Source organism: Camelus ferus, chromosome 31 (assembly GCF_009834535.1).
Source record: "Camelus ferus isolate YT-003-E chromosome 31, BCGSAC_Cfer_1.0, whole genome shotgun sequence".
Lineage (NCBI taxonomy): Eukaryota > Metazoa > Chordata > Mammalia > Artiodactyla > Camelidae > Camelus > Camelus ferus.
The window spans coordinates 3355297-3370416 of record NC_045726.1 but is presented as its reverse complement, the minus strand read 5'-3'; the positions used below and the strand labels follow the sequence as shown (position 1 = coordinate 3370416).

Here is a 15120-nt window from a genome sequence, read left to right as displayed (position 1 = left end):
TTCTTCATTTGTAAAATAGAGATGATTGCACTGCATGGTGATGTGGAAGGAGACAATGAGTACAGGTTGACATTTTGATCTCTAGGGATGTATGATGGATGTACAGAGGAGGAAATCATTAATTCTTCCTTAGGGATGGAATTAGAGTAAGTGACGGCTGACCTTGGGACTAGAGGTTGAGCAGAATTTCACTGGTAACAACAACCAAAAAGGCAGCCCCTACACAAGTAACTGTTTAAGCACAGCAACAGAAGTATAAGTGAGACTGTGTCATGTCCACTAAAATAGTCCTGTGTCTGCACCCACCCATATGTCCTTGGCAGTCACCATTTTGGTAACATGCGTTCAGCTGGAAGCACCTGTAACTCTGCCAGAGACATTCTATCTGTTCATGCACGAGGCAGGCTAAAAATGCTAGGGAGTAGATGCATCCAGCAGCAGTTCTTGGCCAGTGGCAAATTGATCGGAGAATACATACCCCTTGAAAGCAATTGGGGTTGGGCACTGGATAACAGGGAAGAGTGTTCCTCACTGTATCCCAGGGTTCCCCAGTGAGATTGATCTGTATTTGCCCTCATTCTAAAACCTACTTATAATGCACACCTTATTGTTTCTCTTTTTCCCTGTCTTCCTTTCCTGAATGTTTATGGTGTTTCACGGGGACATCTCCCATATAATAAAGAATTGCACACAAATCCTTGCCTCTGGATCTGCTTCTGGGGAAACCACCTTAAGACAGAGACACCTGTTGGGAATACAGGGCGTATGGAAATTGTAGACAGGAGCTGATGAGGACACTGTTGTTTGGAGTCATATAGTAAAATCCAGCAGAATACTGTAAGTATGTGACTAATACAGAAAATAAAGAGCCTTTGAAAGTCTAAGCAGAGGGAAAACTGAGAAGAAAGCAGAAGCAATATTTTATATCCATTTTTAAAGAAAGATCATTTTTAGAGCAGTTTTAATTCACAACAAAATTGAGAGGAATGTAAAGAGATTTTCCTCAGACCCTATGCCACCACATACGCAAAGCCTCTCTCATTATCAACACCACTTACCAAAATGGTACCGTTATGAGCAAGGATGAAGCCTGCACTCACAGTTTCCTTCAACATCACCATGCAGTGCTGTCATCTCTGTTTTACCTCGTAACCACCCAAAGTCCATAGATTACATTTGAGTTCATTCTTGGTCTTGTATATTTTAAAGGTTTGGGCAAATGTACAATGACATATATCCATCATTATAATATCATCCAGAGTACTAAAAATGCCCTAAAAATCCTCTGTCCTCTGCTTGTTTATCTTTCCCCATCAACTGCCAGGAACCGCTGATCTAATTGTCTCCATAGTTTTTACCTTTTCCAGAATGTTCTGTAGTTAGACTCTACAGCATGTAGCCTTTTCAGCCTGGCTTCTTTTACTTAGAGATACGCATTCAAGTTTCCCTTATGCCTTTTCATGAGTTGACAGCTTGTTTTTTAGGGCTTACTAATACTCCAGCATCAGGATGCTGAAGGGCATCCTGGTTGCCTCCAAGTTTTGGCAATTATAAACAGAGCTGCTATCAACATTTGAGTGCAGGTTTTTGTGTGGACATGTTTTCAACTTCTTTGTATAAATACCTGAGTGTGAGGGCTGGATCATATAGTAAGAGTATATTTGGTTTTATAGGAGATCATCAAAATGTGTTCCAAAATGGCTGTACCATTTTGCATTCTCACCAGCAATCTTTGAATATTCCTGTGATTGCACATCCTCACTAGCATTTGGTACTGTCAGTGCCCTAGATTTTGGCCATTCTAATAGATGTCTCACTGTTTTAATTTGCATTTCCCTGATGATACACGATATGGATCATCTTTTCTTATGCTTATTTGAAATCTATGTATCTTCTTGGTTAGATGTTTATTAGGATCTTTGGTCTATTTTTGATCAGTATTTTTGTTGTTGCTGTTTTTTTGTTGAGTTTTAAGAATTCTTTGTATATTTTGGAAAATAGTTTACCAGATGTATCTTTTGCAAATATTTTTCCCATTCTGCAGCTTGTCTTCTTGTTCTCTTGACATCATCTTTCACAGAACAGATGTTTTTAACTTTAATGAAGTTCAGCCTATCAATTATTTCTTTCATGGATTGTGTCTTTGGCACTTCATCTAAAAAGGTCATGCCCAACATTGTTTTGATTTTCTTCTATGTTGTCTTCTGTGAATTTCATAGTTTTACACTTTACATTTATGTCTGTGATCCATTTGATTTAATTTTTGTGAAGCTGTAAGGCCTATGTCTAGATTCTTTTTTTTTGCTTGTGGATGTCCAGTTGTCCCAGTACCACTTGTTGAAGAGACAGTCTTTGCTCCATTGCATCGCCTTTGCTCCTTTGTCAAAGATCAGTGGACTATTTGTGGGAACATATTTCTGGGCTCTCTACTGACTTATTTGCCTATTCTTTTGCCAGTACCCACTGTCCTGATTACTGTAGCTTTACAGTAAGTCTTAAAACGTCTTTTGCCTCTTCATATGAATGTTAGATCAGTTTGTTGATTTCCACAAAACAACTTGCTGGGATTTTGGTTGGGATTACACTGAATCTATAGATCAAGTTGGGAAGAACTGAAATCTTGACAATATTGAGTCATCCTGTCCATGAACATGAAATATCTCCCTATTTATTTAGTGCTTCTTTGAGTTCATTCATCAGAATTTGTGGTTTTATTCATACTGATTGTGTACATATTTTGTCAGATTTATTCCTAAGTATTTCATTCTTGGTGTGCTGATGCAAATGGTATTGTGTTTGTAATTTCAGATTGTTAGAGAGGAAATCAATTGACTTTTATGTATTAATTTTGTATCCTTCAACCTTGTTATAATTGCTTATGAATTACAGGAAGGTTTTGTTTGTGTGGATTTTTTTTTTTGTCAATTATTTCAGATTTTCTACAAAGAAGAACGTGTGTAAACAAAGACATTGTTATGTCTTCCTTCTCAATCTGTGTACCTCTTTCCTTTTCTTATATTGCATTAGCAAGGATTTTTAGTCTGATGTTAAAAAAGAGTTGTAAGAAGAAATAACCTTGCCTCCTACCTGATCATAGTAAGAAAGCTTTAAGTTTCTCACCATTGTGGCTGTTAGCTTTAGTTTTGTAGGTAGTCTTTATCAAGTTGAGAAAATTTCCCTCTATTCCTAGTTTACTGAGAGTTAATATGAATGTGTGTTGTCTGCCAAGTGCTTTTTCTGCATCTATTGATATGATCATGCAGTTTTTCCTTTTTAGTCTGTGGTTGGAAGAGATTACATTATTACTTTTCAAATGCTGAACCAGCCTTGCATGAATGGGATAAATACCACTTGGTTGTGGTGTTTAATTCTTTTTTATAAATATTTTTTAGATTCAATTTGCTATTATTTTATTGACAATTTTTGCATTTATGTCCATGAGAAAAATGGTTTATAGCTTTCTTTTTTTGTAATGTCTTTGTCTCGTTTTGGTATTAGGGTACTGCTGGCCTCATAAGATGAGTAAGGAAGTATTTCCTCTCCTTTAATCTTCTGAAAGAGATTGTAGACAATTAGTATAATTTCTTCCTTAAATTTGTGATAGAATTCACCAGTGAACCTATTTGGACATGGTGCTTTCTGTTTTGGAAAGCTATTAATTATTGATTCAATTTTTAAAATAGATATAGACTCATTCAGATTGTTTATTTCTTCTTGTGTGAGTTTTGGCAAATTGTGTCTTTCAAAGCATTGACCTATTTCATCTAAGTTACGGTATGATCAGGCCATCCAATATGGCTGTTCTCTTGCTCTCTGTACACCTTCTGCTTGACTAGTCCCTGCTTTACCAACACCCTACTCACACGACTGACCTTCCCTCTTAATCACAGAGCCTAATCAGTAAATGCTTATGTACTTGCCTCTGTTCCTAGCTAGTGGATGTTCTAATCTTCAGATCAAAATGACTCCACTATGTTAGTTTATCAAAAGGGTGGTGAGGGGCAAGATCCTCTGCTGGTTTCTCCGGTAACTGGTAAGCCAACCTGATGTCAAGTTCCCCTGTAACTGGTAACCTCCTTCTTCCCCTGGTACTGCAGACTGCTGCTATGTCCTTCCTGCCATTGGCTGTCCATAGTGGGATGTAACTCCAGGACCCTCTTGTTTTGGACGTATATGATCCCCATCTATTAAACCATTGATGTCTCTGTCACTGACTCTGAGCTCTTTCTTCAGTCTCGAGGCTGGGCAAGCACAGGGTTTACAGGCCTGCAGGGTGCAGACCAACAGTTACCAAATTTGTGGGCATTTTGTTGTTCACAGTATTCCTTTATTATGCTTTTAATGCCAGTGGGATCTGTAGTGATGTCCTCTCTTTCATTTCTGATATTAGTAATTTGTGCCCCTTCTCTCTTTTTCTTAGTTAGCCTGGCTAGAGGCTTATTGATTTTTAAAGATCTTTTCAGAACAACCAGCTTTTGGTTTTGTCGAATTCCTCTATTTATTTCCTGTTTTCAATTTCAGTGATTTCTGTTGTAATTCTTATTAATTTTCTTCTGCCTGCTTGATTTAATTTTCTCTTCTTTTCCAAGTGGAAACCTAGATTACTGATTTTAGACCTTTTGTTTTTTCTAATACATACATTCAATACTGAAAAATTTCCTCTAAGCACTACCTTCACTGTATTTCATAAATTTTGATAAGTTGCATATTCATTTAGTTCAAAACATTTAAACATTTTTCTTGATATATCTTTTTTGATCCGTGTGTTATGTTTAGGAGAATATGGTTTAATCTCTGTGTATTTTGAGATTTTTCAGTTACTGTTCTGTTATTGATTTCTAGTTTAATTTTATTGTGGTATGAGAGTGGTCATTGTATGATTTCTATTCTTTTAAATTTGTTAAGGTGTGTTTATGGCTCAAAATGTGGTCTATCTTGTCTGTTGGATGAAGTAGTCTATAGTTGTTAACTACCCAGTTTATTGATGGTGGTGTAGAGTTCAGCTATGTCCTTACTAATTTTCTGCTTACTGGATCTGTCCATTTCTGAAAGAGGTTGAAGTCTTCAACTGATGTTGAAGTCTGCTGTAGAAGTCTTCAACTATGATAGTGCATTCATTTCTTTCTCCTTGCAGTTTTATTAGTTTTTGCCTCATGTAGTTTGACACTCTGTTTTTAGGTGCTTATATGTTAAAAATTGTTGTGTATTCTTGGAGAATTTACTTATCATTATGTAGTACCCTTCTTTATCCCTGATAACTTTCCTTACATTGTATTCTGTCTGAAATTAGTCTTGCTACTTTCTTTTGACTAATATTAGCATGATCTATTTTTCTTCATCCACTTTTAATCAAGATATGTTTTTATATTTAAAGTGGATTTCTTATGTAAAAATATAGTTGGGTCTTGTTTTTTGATCCATACTGACAATCTCCGTTTTTTAACTGGTGCATTTAGACCACTGATATTTAAAGTAATCATTGATATAGTTTGGATTAATAGTTACCATATCTGTTAATGTTTTTTATTTGTTGCCCTTGTTTTTTGTCACTATTTTTGTCTTCCACTTTTTTTCTGCCTTTTGTGTTTTTAATTGAACAATTAATGATTTGATTTTTTTCTCCTGTCTTAGCATATCAATTATACTTCTTTTTTCCACCTTTTGGAAAGCAAATACTGCCAACTTTAAAGTGAGGAGTTGGAGGAAAGCATTATACTAGGGAAAATGAATGAATCTAAAGTAATATTTTGGTAAGTAATAATGAAACCCAAATTTGTGTACCAATAGAGAATTTGCAGTCTGTTGGATTCGTTAATTGGATATAAAGTTCAAAGTGGCAGACTGCCTGGTCATTGAAGCCAACATTTTTGGCTTTGAAAATGATAGGTGATGAAGCAATCTACAAAGATAGATAACGATGGGAGAAGATACTGAATTTGTAGTGCTTGTTGGATTCAGATGACAATATTTAATTTTCAATTTAACAAACATTTCTTGAACCTACTTTGAAGCAGGGAATAATTGGGTCCAAGGACCAAGAAGTCACAGCCTCTGCCCTCACACAGCTACCCTGTGTAGTGGAAAGGTTGTGGTTGTGATGTAGATTGAGAAGACCATTTACCTCCAGGTGCTAGAGTAAACTGTAGGAGCTGCGGTCTTTATCTCGCAGAAAGAGTATTCTACTGCTTCTCTAAAATAATGTCTCTAACTTGGTGAGATTTCTTTTCATGGGCAAACAGTTCTTTGGATTCAGAAAGAGTGGAATGCAATATCTTATCCCTGAAAGCTTTTTACAAAGAGGAAAAAAGAGGTGCATACTCAGAATTATAATTTCCCTGTTTAGGTTGAGATAGAATAAAAGTCATAGGGCACTGTGACTTGTTATGCATTAACGGATTCTTCTCTGCTAACATTAGTAGCACTTCAATGGCAGAGAAAATAAAAAGAAGTCTATTTTCTTCTCTTGATGTTATTTGCTTAGTTTGTAAACTAATATTTGTTTGGCTTCCCAGGGAAGAAACAATGGCTGAATTGTATTTTGAAACTCAGGGAAAAATAATAAAAATGTTCTATGCATTGTTTAATTCTTTCTTTCCTTTTTTGTTTTTCTTTTTTGCAATATTTCAATAAAATTTGGCTATCAGTATTTTTTCCCCCTAAAGGAATGCAGTATGGGGTCTTGCCAGGACAGAATACCAACTTTTCTCAGTTTGCTGTATCATCCTTGTTTGAGAGTTTATTTGTGTAATTGAAATAATACCACTGGCAAAGGAACACCTTTCAAAGAACCTGATGGGGTCTTACCATTGGCATCTGGGGAATTTGTAGGATTTGAAACCCTGAAAGCTTTGTCCCTTCTCTGTATTGCTCCTTCCTCTTTAAGGAGAAAAATCTAAACCTTAACCACATTAAAAAGATGTGTATTTTGTGTGTGTGGTGGTGCCTTTCTGAGAATCACATCCTCATCATCCATGGGACAATAATACATAACCCACCTTTCCCCAGAACTCTACGTAGAAACGCTGGAGACACAATGGAATAGAAAGCCCCGAACTCCGGAGCACTCAGGACTGCAGAGCTTCTCGAGCTTCTGGTGTCAGGGCCTCTTTACAGTCTTACAAAATCATGGAAAGCCCCAAAGACTTTTTTTTTTTTTTAATGTAGATCATAGCTATTTATATTTACCTTATTAGAAAGAAAGCTAAAGGCTTTTTGGAATTTTAATCATTCATATATTCTAGATGACAATAATAATCCCATTACCAGCTGCCCTAGAAGCCAAAAGAAGTGTATGAACAAGGAATGTCACGTCTGCCACATGGGGTAAAATGTGAGATGGCAGAAGGTGGGCCATGAGATTTAGCAATCTGGGGGTCATCTGTGACCTTAGTAAGAGCAGTTTTGGTGAAATAGTGGGGGTGAAGGTCTGGTCACAGGGAGTTTACGAGAGATTAGGAGAGAAACTGGAGAGACTGAGTAAAGACCATCCCTTCCAGGGGTTCTGTTGCAAAGACTAGAAGAAATAGAGTAACAACTAATGGGAAGGGAGAGGACAGTAAAAGATGTGTTTTCTGTTTGTTTCTGTTTTGCTTTTTAAGATGAGCGAATTAATATCATGCGTATGTGCTGATGAGGATGATTTTCTAAGGAGAAAAAACTTGTTAATGTAGGAGAGACAGGGAAAATGCATGGACTAATGTCTTGAGTGTGCAACAGGGTTTTGGGATCGAGTAGCCACGTGGAAGGACGGGCTCTAGAAAGACCATAGAGAATCTTATCTTTCCAAACAGCCAGGCAGGCCGAGTGAGCACAGGTTCCGGTGCTGGGGGAAGGCAGCGGCGGGAGTTTCAGCAGGTCCCGTCTCACGAGGGGCAGGCTGGTGCGGGAGAGTCACCTAGAGAGGGGGCTGGGAATGAACTAGAACAGTGCTTCTCAAAGGGCGACCCCGGACCAGCAGCAACAGCGTCACCTGGGAACTTGCTAGAAATGCAGATTCCCAGGACCTCCTTCAGCCCCACTTCAGACCTGATTTCGGAGGCTCAGCCCAGCCGGGCCCCCGAAGCCCTGATGCACACTGGGGTTTCCAAGCCGCTGGACAGGGAGTTAGTGCATGATTTTGGGGGTCACCCTAACTACCTCGAATGCCAAGAACATGCAAAGTGAGACGAGTCAGCTAGCGTCTTGCAGGGTTTTCTCCAGACAAAATGAGGTATTTTTTATTGGATAGGCAGAGTGGGATGTATGGTCATTATTTCATAAAGTATTAAAATGGTTAAGTCTGTAAAAATTACAATAATAAAGTTGCTATGGCCTGAGATGTGTCCCCCCCACCCTGCACCAACATTCATGTTTAAAGTCCTAACTCTCAGTACCTCAGAACATGACTATATTTGGACACAGGACCTCTAAAGAGGTAATTAGGTTATAAGAGCTCATTAGGGTGGGCCCTAATCCAATGACTGGTGTTCTTAGAAGAAGAGAAAGCCAGGAGGCAGAGACACATAAAGGGAAGGAAGATCATGTGAAAACACAGGAACGATCAGTCATCTATAAACCAAGGGAGAGGCCTCAGGAGACACCAACCCTGCCAACACCTTGATCTTCCACTCCAGCCTCCAGAACTTTGAGACATCTGTGCTGTTTAAGCCACCCAGTCCGTGGTACTTTGCCCTGGCTGTCCAAATAAATGAACACGAAGATGCCAGAAAAATATTTTATTTTTTAAATACTTAAGGTAAAAAGGGCCAACTTTACACACTGGATCAGCACCTTAGCCAACTGACTCCCTCTAAGGATCTTTATTCCTTTGTGCAAAGGGGAACTAGAATAGCATCTTCCTCAAAGGGCTGCTGTGGAGACGAAATGAGGTAATTCATGCAAAGCTGTAGCTCAGTAGCTAACCCACAAAGTCCTCCAGCATCTCAGCCTGAAAGGGCTGGCAGCACCCAGAAAGAGCATGCGTGCGTGGCCAGGACTGTTTTCCCTGGCACAGCCACAGCTGGAACTCAGATTGTGAGGGGTGTCCCCGAGCCCGGTGGCGCTGCCCTTTTTTTCTTCCCCAGGATTGATTTCTGATGCAGTCCTAAAGGCCACAAGGCAGGGCTGGGACTCCAGGATTGATTTTCTGTGTTGACACAGCAGGCCAGGCCCTGTCTGGTTTACATACTGATGCAATGTTATTTCTAGGTCTCTTGTGAAAGTGAGCCAGGAAAATCACTCTAAAGAGGGCTGTTGGGCTTTCTCTTGTGCTGTTTTGTTTGTGGGGCTGTGGAGGCAGGGAAGGGGGACAGAGAGGTGACTGGGAGCAATTCCTTTCTTCTCTCAGTTTTGTATTTAGCCATTTCAAAGTGTCATCACTGAGAAGTTACTATTTAATTGACAATATGATAGTTTCTTATATAAGACCGAGCCTGGGTGTGGGGTCGTGTTTTGTGTGGTTATTACTTCCAAGTGTGGTGCTTTGCTGTATTTTTCCTTCACAAGCAGTTATTTCCTGGTGATGGATTTCCCTAAGCCAAATTACATCCCCCCTTTAAGGATCATTTTGACTGTGTATCTACAACATCCTTTTCAGAAAGCACTAATTATTATTGACAGGGATGATAGACAGATTCTCCCTGTTCTGGGCAATTAAATAGCCTCTCATCCCAGTTTCCTTTGCATGGGTCTGCCACTGAACCAGCATCCTTGATTTGTGTTTAAACTACAATAAAAAATAACTGTAGGAAGTCTTACTTTATTCAAAACCAGTGCTCTATGATTCTAAAGCCTTTTAAAACTTCTGCAAGTATACTGTTTGTAGATTTCAGACTGCTCTTAGGGTCACTCAGTGTAAACTAACCATCTGTAAATGGCTTATTTGACCATTAAGGAAAGAAGCAAATTGGTGGATTCTGGTTGAATCAGTAATGCATGTCTAAGAGCTTTGTACACTTACCAGAGTTTTAGTGTTTTTCTTTTGGTTGCATGGACCTTGGTTCAATAAGAATCTCAATCCAGTATCTTCTATATTTGTTAAGCACTTTTTTCAAGGTAGCATTGGACCTTCCATTTTATTTATGGTGTTTCCTGTGGTGAGTACTATAATGTGTCTGTATTTCTCTATTTATATTTTCCTTTTTGATGTAAGGTGAAATTCACACTGTTTCACTCCAAACCCCAAGAGCTCAGTAATTATTTCCACGTTTTTCTATCCCTCCTTGACTTGACATGCCTTTCTTATGTAGTATTTTCTCATCTCTGCTAAGGAATCGATCCCAGACATCTGGCTGGTTCTGTGATGTGTAGGTCTATTGCTTTATCAGTGCCATCCTACAGAGAAGCTTAGAAGTCTCCTTTCATACACAGTAAGGTTCATTCTCATCTATTACTCTTCTTTATCAAAACATCTTGTTTATTCTGAGCTATTTGTCATTTCAAATTTAATTTTTTACACTGCGATTACATACTGAATACTTACATATTTTTTATTATAAAAACCATCAAATGAGGAAGGATATCACATTAAAAGTAAAAAGCCTCCTTGATTTTTCAATTCCCTCCTAGAATCAAACACTTAACAAATCTGTGAGTTTATTTATGGGTCTCTTCTATGTATTTCCATATTATGTGTTTTAAAAGTAGTTTGGGACACAACATTGTAAAATGACTATTACTCAATAAAAAATGTTAAAAAAAATAAAAAAATATTTTGGATTTTTATTCTTACATGAATTATAATAATAAACATTTTTTTTTAATATGTATCTATTAAACACCAGGCACTGGGATACATGGGCAACCAAGACAAGCAGACATCACTGGGCTTGTGGTGTTTATATCTGAGTGGAGAAAATCAGGCAATTAACAGTAAACATAACATAAATTAAATAATTTAAAATTGCAGAATATATCAAGTGCCGTGGAAAAAGCAAAGCGGAGTAAAGAGTGAGAAGCCCCTGTGTGCGCAGTGTAGGGCGCTGCAATGTTAAATAGGGCGTGCAGCCAGCTTCCCAAGGAGGGAAGGTCTGAGCAAAGCCCTGGAAGAGGGCTTCTTCCCAAGCTGGGTTTTAGCACTTGTATCCTGAGGACCTTTCTTGTTGGCACATAAAGATTCCTTCATTCTTTGAATTGCTCTTTGATATTCCATAGCATTTTAATGCCTTTTTCTTAGAAACTAACCAAGTATAGAAGATTTAAAAGCTGCAACGAGCAACACTTGTTTACTAGACATAGAAGTATATAACCCAGATAAGGAAAACTCATTATTTCCCTAACGTTATTGAAATACCTACAAATAATTTACCATATGGTAAGCATCAATCACTATCTCAATAACTGACAAACTAAAATAAAAAATGGATAACACTCAAGCTATACCCTTAAACTACAGTGCAATGAAATAAAATAATAGCCAAATAAATCACTTCACATAGAAATAAAAAAATGGGTAACTGTTACAATTCTTTATTGGCCTTTAATATGAATTTTGAGAATCAAAATTGGCATTACAAACTCTTTTAACACAACTATGTTGTACTCCTGAAACTATGCTTCAATAAAAAATAAAATTAGTGAGAATAATATTCATCAATTCCTATGAGACAATAAAAGCAATAATCAGTTAATTCATGATGCTCTAAAGTACTTGAAAAAAACTTTAAAATAAAGTATTCTACTCAAAAATCTATAAACAGATAAGTAATGTGTAAGCAAAATAGACTTTTTAAGAAAAATGTATTAAACGGTATTTAAAATATAAAAATATACATGGTAGTTTGAAAAGAGCCACACCAACCTACTTTGCAAATTAGTTGAAGGAAATAAGGTAAGTGAATATAACTACAAATAATGAGAAAACTTTCTTCATTAAAAGAGATCTATATATGTAAAATAATGCATATATTTTAAAAATCTAGAATCTAAATGAAGTACAGTTTCTAAGAAAAATGAAAATTCCTAAAATTGAGGCAAGAAGAGTAGATAATCCTGACAGACCAATTACAAATAAACAAGATACACAAAATAGAGTACAAAATGTGTTCTTAAAAGGGCACTGAAAAGTTTCCATTCTAATGTGGCTGATCAAAGCCTTCATTTCTCACTTATTCTCTGAAATATAAAAAAGCAACTGGAAAAATTAGAAATAAAAATATAAATCTAATGTTTTGTTGAGGTATGTGGACTATTTAAATTCCTGAACAACAAAATAGGAGGGGGCTGCCCAAATCAGTAAATATAAAACAGAGAAGGACACGGGAAAAGAATGTCCCAAGTTTTATTTTTTATTTATTCACTTATATTTTAGTTATTTATATTCACTTATTTTTATTGAAGTACAGTTAATTTACAATATTGTACTAGTTCCAGGTGCACAGCATAGGGATTCAGTAGTTCTATAGGTTATACTCCATCTAAAGTTATTGCCAAAGAATGGCTATAGTTCCGGCGCTATACCATATATCCCCGTTGCTTATCTGTTTTCTACATAGTAGTTTGTGTCTCTTAATCTCCTACCCCCATCTGGCTCCTCCCCCTTTCCCTCTCCCCACTGTTCTCTGTATGAATCTGTTTCTGTTTTGTTATACATTTGTTTGTATTATTTTTCATGTCCCACATATAAGTAATAACATAGAGTATTTGTCTTTCTCTGTCTGACTTATCTCACTAAGCAAATAATTCTAAAATTTGTATGGAACCCAGAAAGACCCAGAATTACCAAAGCAATCTTGAAGAAAAAGAACAAAACCTGGAGGTGTCACACTTCCTGACTTCAGACTGTGCTTATGAAGCTACAGAATGCCCATGACTTCGGAGCTCAGAAAGTGTTGATAATGCTTATCTTTCTAGTGTAAGTAGCACACTCTAGAGCAAAAGCAACATTTTTTTTCTTTGTAACAACAGGACCAGCGCCTAGAGGACATCACTGGGAATGTGCACAGGTTTGGTTCCGAGAGAGGAGGAGAGCTCACGGGCAATCTTCACAGACAAGCTGCATGTGCAGGAAGCAGGACACGAGGCAATGGACACGGGGAAAACGCACACTGGGAGCAGCTCTGCAAAACTGATTCTGGCAGACTGGGGAGAAACAACAATGAAAAAATTCTAATTTCATCTTTCTGGACTGGCACATGACTTGGGTACCTCTACATATTTGGAAAAGAGCTCGGCCTAGATTTCTAGTTGAAATGAAAAAAAAAAGTTCTTAAAAAAGCTAGTTAGTATTTTAGCATTTATACAAAAATACTATTAAAAAAGAATATAATAAAGTGGCAGATAATGGAACACTCTAGGAAACAAAACAGCTTTTCAAGAATGATGAAAGGTGTTACTTAATGTATTATGGGAAACATGACTTAAAGCAATCATTTTTACAAAACAAAAGTACAACAAAGATAAGAGTTTCAGAAATATATGGGAAGCCTACAGAAAGATGAGTCGGCAAACTACAGAAAATAAATAGAAAAGTAAAAGTAATCAGAGCAAAAAAGGTGAAATGGAAGTAGCACAAACAACACAAAGGCTAGACAGCACTGAGATCACATTAAATTATACTGAAGGGTACAGAGACTGTGAGCGACTCAAAACAAGCAAATGGAATGGAAGTGAGCAAGAGTTCAAAAGAATGAGAGAGAAAATTATAAATCAAATAAACATCATCTTCAAGTTGCTTCTGCCCCTTTAATAGAAAAGAACAAATCTGACTCCATACTAGATCTGTTCCTCTGGCTTTAACCCTGTGCCCTGTTTTCCAGGCTCAGTCTGGCCAGCTCTGCACCTTTTGTGGAAACAATGTTGCCTTTAGCCTGAAATAGACAGGGGAGCCTGTTCTCAAGGCTCTGACCATTAAGGATATTAACACTTTTGCACTCCTACAAAGATAACAAGTTGCAGAATAGAAAATCACATTTGTTTTGTTGGAGGTTTACAGGGATCTGACCCAGGTGAAGAGCTGCAAAAACAAAGGATTCTAACAACAAAGAATACCTACACCAAGAAGTCTGCAACAACCAGGCATTCCCTCTTCCCCTTTTTAATATAAAAGGAGCCTGAATTCTGACTTGGGGAAGATGGATCTCCAGAACATTAGTTGGCCATCTTCTTGGTCAGCTGGCTTTCTGAATAAAGCTGCCATTCCTTGCCCCAAAACCTGGTCTCCCGATTTACTGGCCTGTCATGCAGTGAGCAAAACGAGTATGGACTCGGTAACACAAACATACATTGAAAGTATCCATTTGGTGTATTTAATGATTTGCTTCCACTGGTCTTTCTTCCTGAATTTTCCTTTTCTTGCCTACTCCTGCTGTTTATGAAAAATCTGTCAGCTGCTCATGTAGACACATTTCCATCTCGAGCCATTACCCTTCCAGGTAAGAACTGATGCCAAGAAGGCAATGGAAGTTGCTAAGAGTTACTACCTGGTCAGAAAAGAGCAGAAGTGGGTACTGGCTGGTGTTCAGGAGCAGGCTGGGACACCTGACAAGATGTCATAAGTACGGATAGACAGCTGGGCACCAAAGGAGAAGCTTCTAAGGCCCCATGAGGGACTTGCTGGATAGGAAGGAAATGTCCCAGACTGTAGCACTGATCCCACCACGAGCTTCCTGGCCGAGGCTGGGCAAGTCATTTAAATTATCTAGGCCAGTGCTGTTTACCCTGGGAACCACCAGCCAGGTGTAGAATTATGAAGTTATTCTGTAGCCAGGCAGAATTATAAACAAACATTTTACTACAAAGGCTCAGCATGTATAATGTTTAGAAACATTAGTGGTTTTCTTGCCCTAATGAGTTAAGTTTTGTGTGTCTAGCTTTCTGTGGTTTGTAATGCCTATGACTAGCGACTCCCTTATAGTGAGGTATTTTGAAGTTATAAGTTACTGGACACAGTACCCTCATATCACAGTTGAAAAAAATTGATCCACATAAGCCAGGCCATCTGATTTGGTAGTTAAAGCAGGGGCTCTGGGGCCAGCCTGCCTGAGTCTAAATTCTCACTCTGCCTCCAGGGGGTTCTGTGTGAATCTTTGATGACTTATTATTATTAATTATTATTATTATTACTATTATTATTACTATTATAATTATTTACTTATTTGTGCCTCTTTTTCCTTACCTTTTAAGTGGTGAGGAATATGTAGACTA

At 37.7% G+C, this 15120-nt stretch overlaps 1 long non-coding RNA gene across 1 annotated transcript; it reads left to right on the top strand.

Annotated features, from left to right (window-relative positions):
* Positions 1–4467: 4467 nt before the first annotated feature.
* LOC116660815 lies at positions 4468–13648 on the top strand. The gene is made up of 2 exons (XR_004316462.1): positions 4468–10346; positions 12883–13648. It is a non-coding gene; the product is annotated as an uncharacterized LOC116660815 (long non-coding RNA).
* Positions 13649–15120: the final 1472 nt, after the last annotated feature.